Genomic DNA, 8,900 nt, shown 5'->3' with positions numbered 1-8,900 from the left:
AGTGCAAATAAACAATAATATGCACATGTGAGTGCTTGTTAAGACATCCTTTTTATCAATTCTATTTAAATTTTAATTCTATTGTGTCCTGAACAATAGTCACCCTTCAACTAACATCACTAAAACAGTTTATCTAATCATTATCATGTTGCTGCTAGTGGGAGCTTGAAGTGTGAAAATTGGCAGCTGTGTTTCCGACATTACAACAGTGTCCGAATTTTAAAAGACAGTCCGGAATTCTACGCCCGTTGGGATTCTGTGTCACCACCGGTAGCGTACCCTTGCCCACGGGCTTCTCAGCGACGTGGGGTGGCTTTAATGGAAAATCCCATCGGCAGGCAGCGTGAATTCCACTGCCAAGGAACAGCGCGCCTCTGAAAAACGCTGTGGGCCCAGAGAATCTCGCCCATAATTTGTGGAACGTGCTTTGAGATACCCTGAAGTTGTGAAAACTGCAATGTTTTGAAATTCAGAAATAACTCTTAATTTTTGTTCAATAGCTCTACACAATAATGCAATTCCACTGAATTTAAATTTTGAAAATAAAAACTTCTATGAAATAAGTGTACAAATGAAGGAATAATCCAATGCAGTCCCTCAATGGGCAAAATGCCAACAACAATGCATTTAGCCTACAAAGCAGTTGAGAAGAATCGAAGAGAAGGTGTAACAAATCAAGAGATTCTGTCGAGGGCGCGTAATGTCCCGAATTTAAAGTAATTCTTTAATATTAACAGAACAGTTAAAATATTGTTTACCAGAGAAGTTAATCCTCTCAAATCACATCGAAACACACGCACAAAAGATTTTAAATGTGCACAGAAACCAGTTAAATTTAATTTAAAAAAGAAAAGCCGGAAAAAATTATTCTCGTCATGCTCTCAACTCTGAGTCAGAAACATACACCCGCGGGCGGGATTTTCCCACCCGCTCAGCGTGTGTTTTTCGGCGTCGTAGGCGTCCCGCCAGAGGGATCTACCGGTCCCGCCACTGTCGACAGGATTTCCTGTTGAGACTGCCACTCGTCACCGGGAAACCTCTGTGCCGGCGAGGGACCAGAATTTTCCACCGGACATTAGCAGGAAGCATGTACCAGAGGTATGGAGAGTGGGCAGCTCACAGTGCCAATCTGCTGATGATACTGAAGTGACATCAATGTTGCGTTGTGGAGTTCAGTGCTTCAGGTAACAGACCACCCCCTCCGCCACTGCTACTGAAAGGGAATCATTGACTTCTTTCAGGGTGCTGAGTGATTTCTACTGATGGTTGCTGCGATTGGGGGCGTGTTTAGTGAATCCCACTAACATCTACAGTCGGACTGCACCCCGATCTCAAGAATTTTACATAAATCACATGCTCCCAGATATGGATGGGGTTTTATGCATTACCCATGTGGGGATGACAGGGAAAATATACAAGGATAATATAGGGTCGGAGAAGCTGCTGGAAGAGGAAGAAGGATAAAAGGGAGGAGGGTCTCAACAGAGGACGTATCGGCTCAGATTGTCCAAGTACCTGAACGTCAATGAGGAAGAGTGTATCAGATGATTCTACTTCACCAAGGGCTACGTTTTGCATGCTGGCACGTGTTTCTGGAGCACGGCATGTAAAATAGGGCAGGTGCCCCCACCACCATCTTCCTATCCACCCCGAGCTCACCCCCATAATATGGGGGGTGGGAGGGTGGGTGCCACAATTGGCAGCCCACTTGTCATATTTAATTAGGTATTCAAGGGTCAATAAGGATCATTACCATTCACTCTCATAATATGATGTCCCTGCTAAGATCAAGCTCAGATCAAGCCCAAGATGAGGTGCAATATCTTTATTGTCAGCTTGGATCTTGTAAATTTCTCTTGTGGGGACCATGACCTTCAAATTGAATTTGAATTGAATTGTTTTTGGAGCAAGCAATGAGATGGATTAAGGTTTGTCCTGACCACTGTGTGCATTGTCTTTGTAACTTTAAGGATGGTTAAATAATTAAAACGGCTGTTGTGGGCAGTCAGGCAGGAGTGTACGGCCCACGTAAAATGTAAATGAAAAATGAAAATCGCTTATTGTCACAAGTAGGCTTCAAATGAAGTTACTGTGAAAAGCCCCTAGACGCCACATTCCAGCGCCTGTTCGGGGAGGCTGTTATGGGAATTGAACCGTGCTGCTGGCCTGCCTTGGTCTGCTTTCAAAGCCAGTGATTTAGCCCTGTGCTAAACAGCCCCTTTTGTAGCCCTTAGTGAAGTAGCGTCATCTGATACACTCTTCCTCACTGACGTTCAGGTACCTGGACAATCTGAGCCGATGCGTCCTCTGTTGAGAATCCTCCTCCCTTCTATCCTTCTCCCTCTTCCAGCAGCTTCTCCGACCCAATATGATCTCTGTATATTTTCCCTGTCATCCCCACATGGGGAATGCATAAAACCCCATCCATATCTGGGAGCATATGGGTTATGTAACATCTTTGAAATCAGGATGCAGTCCGACTGCACGTTCCACACCGCAGCCTGTGGATGTTTGTAGGAGCCACTAAACACGCCCCCAATCGCAGCAACCATCAATAGAAGTCAACCAGCAACCTGATAGAAGTTGATGATTCCCTTGCAGTAGCAGTGGCCGAGGGGGTGGTCGGGTTGCTGAACACATATTCAGCTCTTGTTACCTGAAGCACTGAACTCCACAACGCAACATTGATGTCACACAGGTATCATAAGCAGATTGTCACTGTGAGCTGCCCACTCTCCATACCTCTGGTACATGCTTCCTGCTAATGCCCTCATCAAATATTCCCAGGTGCGACTAGCACAAGAAAATTGAACACGCACCAGGGGTACCACATTGGAGCCAAAACAACACTTGTAGCACCAAAAACACTCTATGTGAGAGTCACAGTTTGTGGCCACAGTCTCTTATAATCAATGGCGTGGTCAATAAAATAACACTTTTTCAGTACCTTGGTGTCAGACTAGCCTTTGTGCAGGATTTTCCGGCCATTCTCGCTGCCGGGATTATCGGTCCCGTCGATGGCGAGTCGCTGCCACAGGTTCCCCGACGGCGGAGGGTGTGAACAACTGGGAAACTCCGTTGAAAGTGGCGGGATGTAAAGGTCCCAGTGCCGGCCAATGGCGGGCTGACTCCAGTGCCGCAAAACATGTTGCAGGGGTGGGTGTGGGGGGGGGGGGGGTGGTGGATGATGCATGATCAATTGCACAAAGACTAAAGTTGGGTACAACTGTGGCTTTATTACAGTCAGATGTGTGGCCTCCAGCTGCAGCTGGCGAAATGGCTGGGCACTGGAGGTCATACATATTTATACAGTTCTCCATGGGCGGAGCCAGCCGGCAGGAGCTACCGGCGAACCTGTAGTGCAGGTCCTACCTTACATCTATTACAGTGGTTCACCACATTCACCCCCTGTTAAAAATGAGTCCGGCGGGGGTGACGTGAATCTAGATACAATTAGTGCAATTATGTACAGTGGTAGGGAAAGAAAAGTCCATGTTGACGGTCCGGAGTCCACCAAAGGTTCAGCCGGTCCAGTGCTTTGGTGCTTCGTTGGGATCGGCGTAACGGTGGCGGCAAAGTCGGTGCTGGCGGTGGTGGCGGTGCTGATGCTGGCCAGTCATCGGGGAACTCAGGGAGCGTGCCGAAGTCCTCTTCGTCCTCTTGTGCAGAAAAGGGGAGTGGGGGTGGTCTGGTAGGGTCAATATTGGCGGCGCGGTGTGAGGTGAGGGGGGTGCATTGATGAGGGGGGGTGTTGGGGTGGAACCTGGCGGTGCCAGGTCCCTGAGTGAGACAGTATCTTGGTGGCCGTCAGGGAACTGAACGTAGGCATATTGAGGGTTGGCGTGGAGCAGGTGAACCCTGTCCACCAAGGGGTCCGCTTTGTGGAGTCGGACGTGCCTACGGAGAAGGACCGGTCCTGGAGCAGCGAGCCAAGTCGGGAGCGACACCCCGGATGTGGACTCCCTGGGGAAGGTAAAAACACATTCATGGGGTGTGTTATTAGTGGCGGTGCACAACAGTGACCGGGTGGAGTGCAGAGCGTCAGGGAGGACCTCCTGCCAGCGAGAGGCTGGGAGGTCCCTGGACCATACAGCCAGCTGGACGGCCCTCCAAACTGTCCCATTCTCCCGTTCTACTTGCCCGTTTCCCCAAGGGTTGTAGCTGGTCGTCCTGCTGGAGGCGATACCCCTGCTGAGCAGGAACTGACGCAGCTCATTGCTCATGAATGAGGATCCCTGTCACTGTGGATATAGGCGGGGAAACCGAAGAGAGCAAAGATGGTGCTGAGGGCCTTGATGACGGTGGCAGACGTCATATCAGGGCATGGGATGGCGAAGGGGAAACTGGAGTACTCATCGACCACACTGAGAATGTGTGTGTTACGGTCGGTGGAGGGAAGGGGCCCTTTGAAATCCACACTGAGGCGTTCAAAGGGGCGGGAAGCCTTCACCAGGCGCGCACGGTCCGGCCGGTAGAAGTGCGGCTTGCACTCCGCACAGACCTGGCAGTCCCTGGTGACTGTCCTTACTTCCTCGACAGAGTAGGGCAGATTGCGAGCTTTGACCAGATGGTACAATCGAGTGACCCCCGGGTGACAAAGGCTGTCGTGTAGGGCCCGGAGTTGGTCCACTTGTGCGCTGGCACATGTACCTCGGGAGAGGGCGTCTGGGGGCTCATTGAGTTTACCGGGGCGATACAAGATCTCGTAATTATAGGTGGCGAGCATCCCGGCCATGGCGATGTCTGCTCTGAAGCAGGCGAAAGCCTGTTGTGCCTCGGCCGCGAGGGGGAATTGGGTGGACTGAATGAGTGGGCGGGCCTTGTCCGCATAGTTTGGGACCCACTGAGCGTAGTAGGAAACGAACCCCAGGCAGCGTTTGAGGGCCTTGGGGCAGTGGGGGAGGGGGAGTTCCATGAGGGGACGCATGCGCTTGGGGTCGGGCCCGAGAAGTCCGTTTTGGACTACATAGCCGAGAATGGCTAACCGGGTCGTGCTGAACACACACTTCTCTTTGTTGTTGGTCAGATTGAGAAGAGTAGCAGTGCGGAGGAATTTATCGAGGTTGGCATCGTGGTCCTGCTGGTCATGGCCGCAGATGGTGACATTATCTAAGTACAGAAAGGTGGCCTGCAAACCATACTGATCGACCATTCGGTCCATCTCTCTTTGGAAGACCGAGACCCCATTTGTGACACCGAAAGGGACCCTAAGGAAGTGGTAGAGGCGATCGTCTGCCTCGAAGGCAGTGTATGGCCGGTCCGACTTCCGGATGGGGAGCTGGTGGTAGGCGGATTTCAGGTCAATTGTTGAGAAGACCCGGTACTGCCAAATCTGATTGACCATATCAGATATGCGTGGGAGGGGGTACGCGTCGAGCTGCGTGTACCGATTGAGGGTCTGGCTGTAGTCCACGACCATCCTGTGTTTCTCCCCAGTTTTAACCACTACCACTTGGGCTCTCCAGGGGCTGTTGCTGGCCTCGATCATACCTTCCTTAAGCAGCCGCTGGACTTCGGACCTGATGAAGGTCTTGTCCTGGGTGCTGTACCGTCTGCTCCTAGTGGCAACGGGCTTGCAATCCACAGTTAGATTGGCAAAAAGGGAGGGGGGATCGACCTTGAGGGTCGCGAGCCGCAAACGGTAAAGGGGGGGTAAGGGCCCGCCGAATTTGAGGGTGAGGCTCTGGAGGTTGCACTGGAAGTCCAGGCCAAACAGGAGTGCAGCGCAGAGATTAGGAAGAACATAGAGGCGGAAGTTACTAAATTCGACGCCCTGGACCATGAGGGTGACTGTACAAAAGCCTCGGATCGGAACGGAGTGGGATCTGGAGGCTAGGGATATCCTTTGATTGGCAGAGTGGACCGCAAGGGAGCAGCGCCTGACCGTATCTGGGTGAACGAAGCTTTCGGTGCTCCCGGAGTCCAGCAGACACAAGGTCGCGTGGCCGTTGATTTTAACCGTTGTCGACGCGGTGGCCAGGTTGTGCGGGCGAGATTGGTCCAGCGTCATCGAAGCGAGCTGCGGGCAGCCATTGGATGCTTCGGGTGGCGAGCGTGTGCGGTTCCGATGTCGGGATGTCCGGAGACCCTGTGGGGGACAAGGTGGCGGCGCCCAGGGTGCACACATTGCGGTGTCGGGACAAGATGGCGGTGCCCATTGGTCGCACATGGACCCGGGAGGAGAAGATGGCGGCTCCCATTGTGCGCCTGCCATGGGGGAGGGGGCGATAGCGGGCGTGATCGCAGCGACTGCGCGGGCCTGGCACACAGCCGCGAAGTGGTCCTTTTTACTGCAGGCTTTACAAACGGTAGTGCAGGCCGGGCAGTGTTGGCGGGTGTGCTACTGCTGACCGCAGATGTAGCAGCGGGGACCCCCGGGGTGCGCGGATTGGCATGCGCGCAGGTGTATTGCGAAGGCAGGTCCCCGGCTGAGGAGGTCGTCGGCGGGGTCCAGGAGGGGTCGGAAGAAGTAGAAGGGTGGGCAGCGCGGCGGGTGGGGTAAGATTGTACATTACGGGATGCGACCGACATGGAGAGCGCCAAGGTTTTCGTCTCCACCAGTTCGAGCGTGGCCCCTTCCAGCAATCGTTCTCAGATGCGGTCCGACACAATCCCCATCACGAAGGCATCACGCATGAGGAGATTCGAGTGTTCGGCGACCATGACGGCCTGACAGTCACAGTCCCGGATGAGTGGAATTAGGGCCCGCCAGAAGTCTTCGATGGACTCACCAGGTAGTTGCGAGTGGGTGGCAAGTACATGCCTGGCGAAGAGTGTGTTCGTCTTCTGCGCGTAGTGTTATTTGAGGAGTTCCATTGCTTTTGTGTAATTCGTGGCGTCTTGGATCAACGGGAACACGCTGGAGCGAGGCAGTGAGTAAAGTCTTTCCTGGCGTCGGGCGAGTGCGGATCCAACTGCAGGCGATCGGGCTTAATTCGGATATCCATTCTGTGGAAAATCTGACTGTAATAAATTGATGCACGATCAATTGCACAAAGACTAAAGTTGGGTAAAACTGTGGCTTTATTACAGTCAGATGTGTGGCCTCCCGCTGCAGCTGGCGAAATGGCAGGGCACTGGAGGTCATGCATATTTATACAGTTCTCCCTGGGCAGGAGCTACCGGCGAATCTGTAGTGCAGGTCCTACCTTACATCTCCTATTACAGTGGTTCACCACAGGGGGGTAAAATCCCATTGACAGTGGTGGGAACCAGTAGATCCTGTGGGTGGGCCGTCTACGCCGTCGAAAATCACACGGCGAGTGGTTGGGAAAATCCCGCCCCTTGTGTGTTTCTGACTCAGAATTGAGAGCACGATGAGAGTAATTTTTTCCGGCTTTTCTTTTTTAAATTAACGTTTAACCGGTTTCAGTGCACATTTAAAATCTTTTGTGCATGTGTTTCTATGTGATATGAGAGGATTAACTTCTCTGGTAAACAATAGTTTTTTTAATACAAATTTAGAGTACCTAATTCGTTTTTTCCAATTAAGGGGCAATTTAGCGCGGCCAATCCACATACCCTGCACATCTTTGGGTTGTGGGGGCGAGACCCACGCAAACACGGGGAGAATGTGCAAACTCCACATAGACAGTGACCCAGAGCCGGGATTCGAACCTGGGACCTCGGCGCAGTGAGGCTGCAGTGCTAACCACTGTGCCACTGTGCTGCCCGGTAAACAATATTTTAACTATTCTGTTAATATTAAAGAATTACTTTCAATTCGGGACATTACACGCCCTCGACAAAATCTCTTGAATTGTCACACCATCTCTTTGATTCATTTCAACTGCTTTGTAGGCTAAAAACATATTTGATGGCATTGTGCCCATTGAGGTACTACAATGGATTATACTGTCAATTGTTCACTTACATCGTAGAAGTGCCCACATATTTTATTTTTTTAATTTTAATTCAGTAGAATTGAATTATTGTGCAGAGCTATTGAACAAAGATTAAGAGTTATTTCTGAATATAAAAGCATTGCAGTTTTCACAATTTGAGGAAGTCCCAAAGCTCGTTCCACAAATTATGGGCGGGATTCTCCGGTTCCATAGTCGCGTGTTTCTCAGCGGAGCGCTGTTCGTTGGCAGTGGGATTGCTGCCGCCTGTAGATCAAATTCGCATTGAAGGCACCCTACGTCGCTGAGAAACACGCGGGCGAGTGTGCGCTGCCGGTAGGAACAGAGGCCAGGAGTCTCTGAGCCTGAGACTAAGTGTTGATACCATCGAAACGCCGTCGCGTTTCTTGACGGCGTTAACATGGCCTCAGGAGCAGCGATTCTCACCCCGACAGGGTGCCAGCACGGCACTGGAGTGACCCACGCCACTCCAGCTGTCGATCCCCAACGTCAGATGGGCGCCGTGGGTCTGCGCATGCGCAGTGGCTCCCTTCTCCGCGCTGGCCCCGACGCAACATAGCCGGTGCGGAACAAAAGAGGCCCCCAGCCCGAGAGGCCAGCCCACCGATCGGTAGGCCCCAATCGCGGACCAGGCCACAGCGGAGGCCCCTCCAGGGTCTGACCCCCCCCCCCCCCCCCCCCCCCCCCCACCAGGCCGCCCCCGGATGCATGCCGGCCGAGGTCCCGCCGGGTAAGAGCAGGTGTGAACGGCGCCGACGGGATTCGGCTTTTTCTGCGTGGCCACTCAGCCTATTCCGGGCAAAGAATCGCCGGGGAGGCTGCATAGAGCGGCACCCAACTGGTGCCGCAGGAGAATTGGCGGACCAGCATTGGGGCAGCTTGCCGCGATTCGCGCCCGTCCCGGCGATTCTCCGGCCCAGCCTGGGCTAAGAGGATCCGCCAGAAAATCCAACGGCCGGGGAATTCCGGTCGAAGTGTTGATGCCAGCGTAAACACCGGAGTGGTGTACGCTGGCGTCAGTGGGCCTCCTGGCCCAGC

The sequence above is a fragment of the Scyliorhinus torazame genome, chromosome 14 (assembly GCF_047496885.1).
Source record: "Scyliorhinus torazame isolate Kashiwa2021f chromosome 14, sScyTor2.1, whole genome shotgun sequence".
NCBI lineage: Eukaryota > Metazoa > Chordata > Chondrichthyes > Carcharhiniformes > Scyliorhinidae > Scyliorhinus > Scyliorhinus torazame.
Note: the sequence above shows the minus strand (reverse complement) of the source record.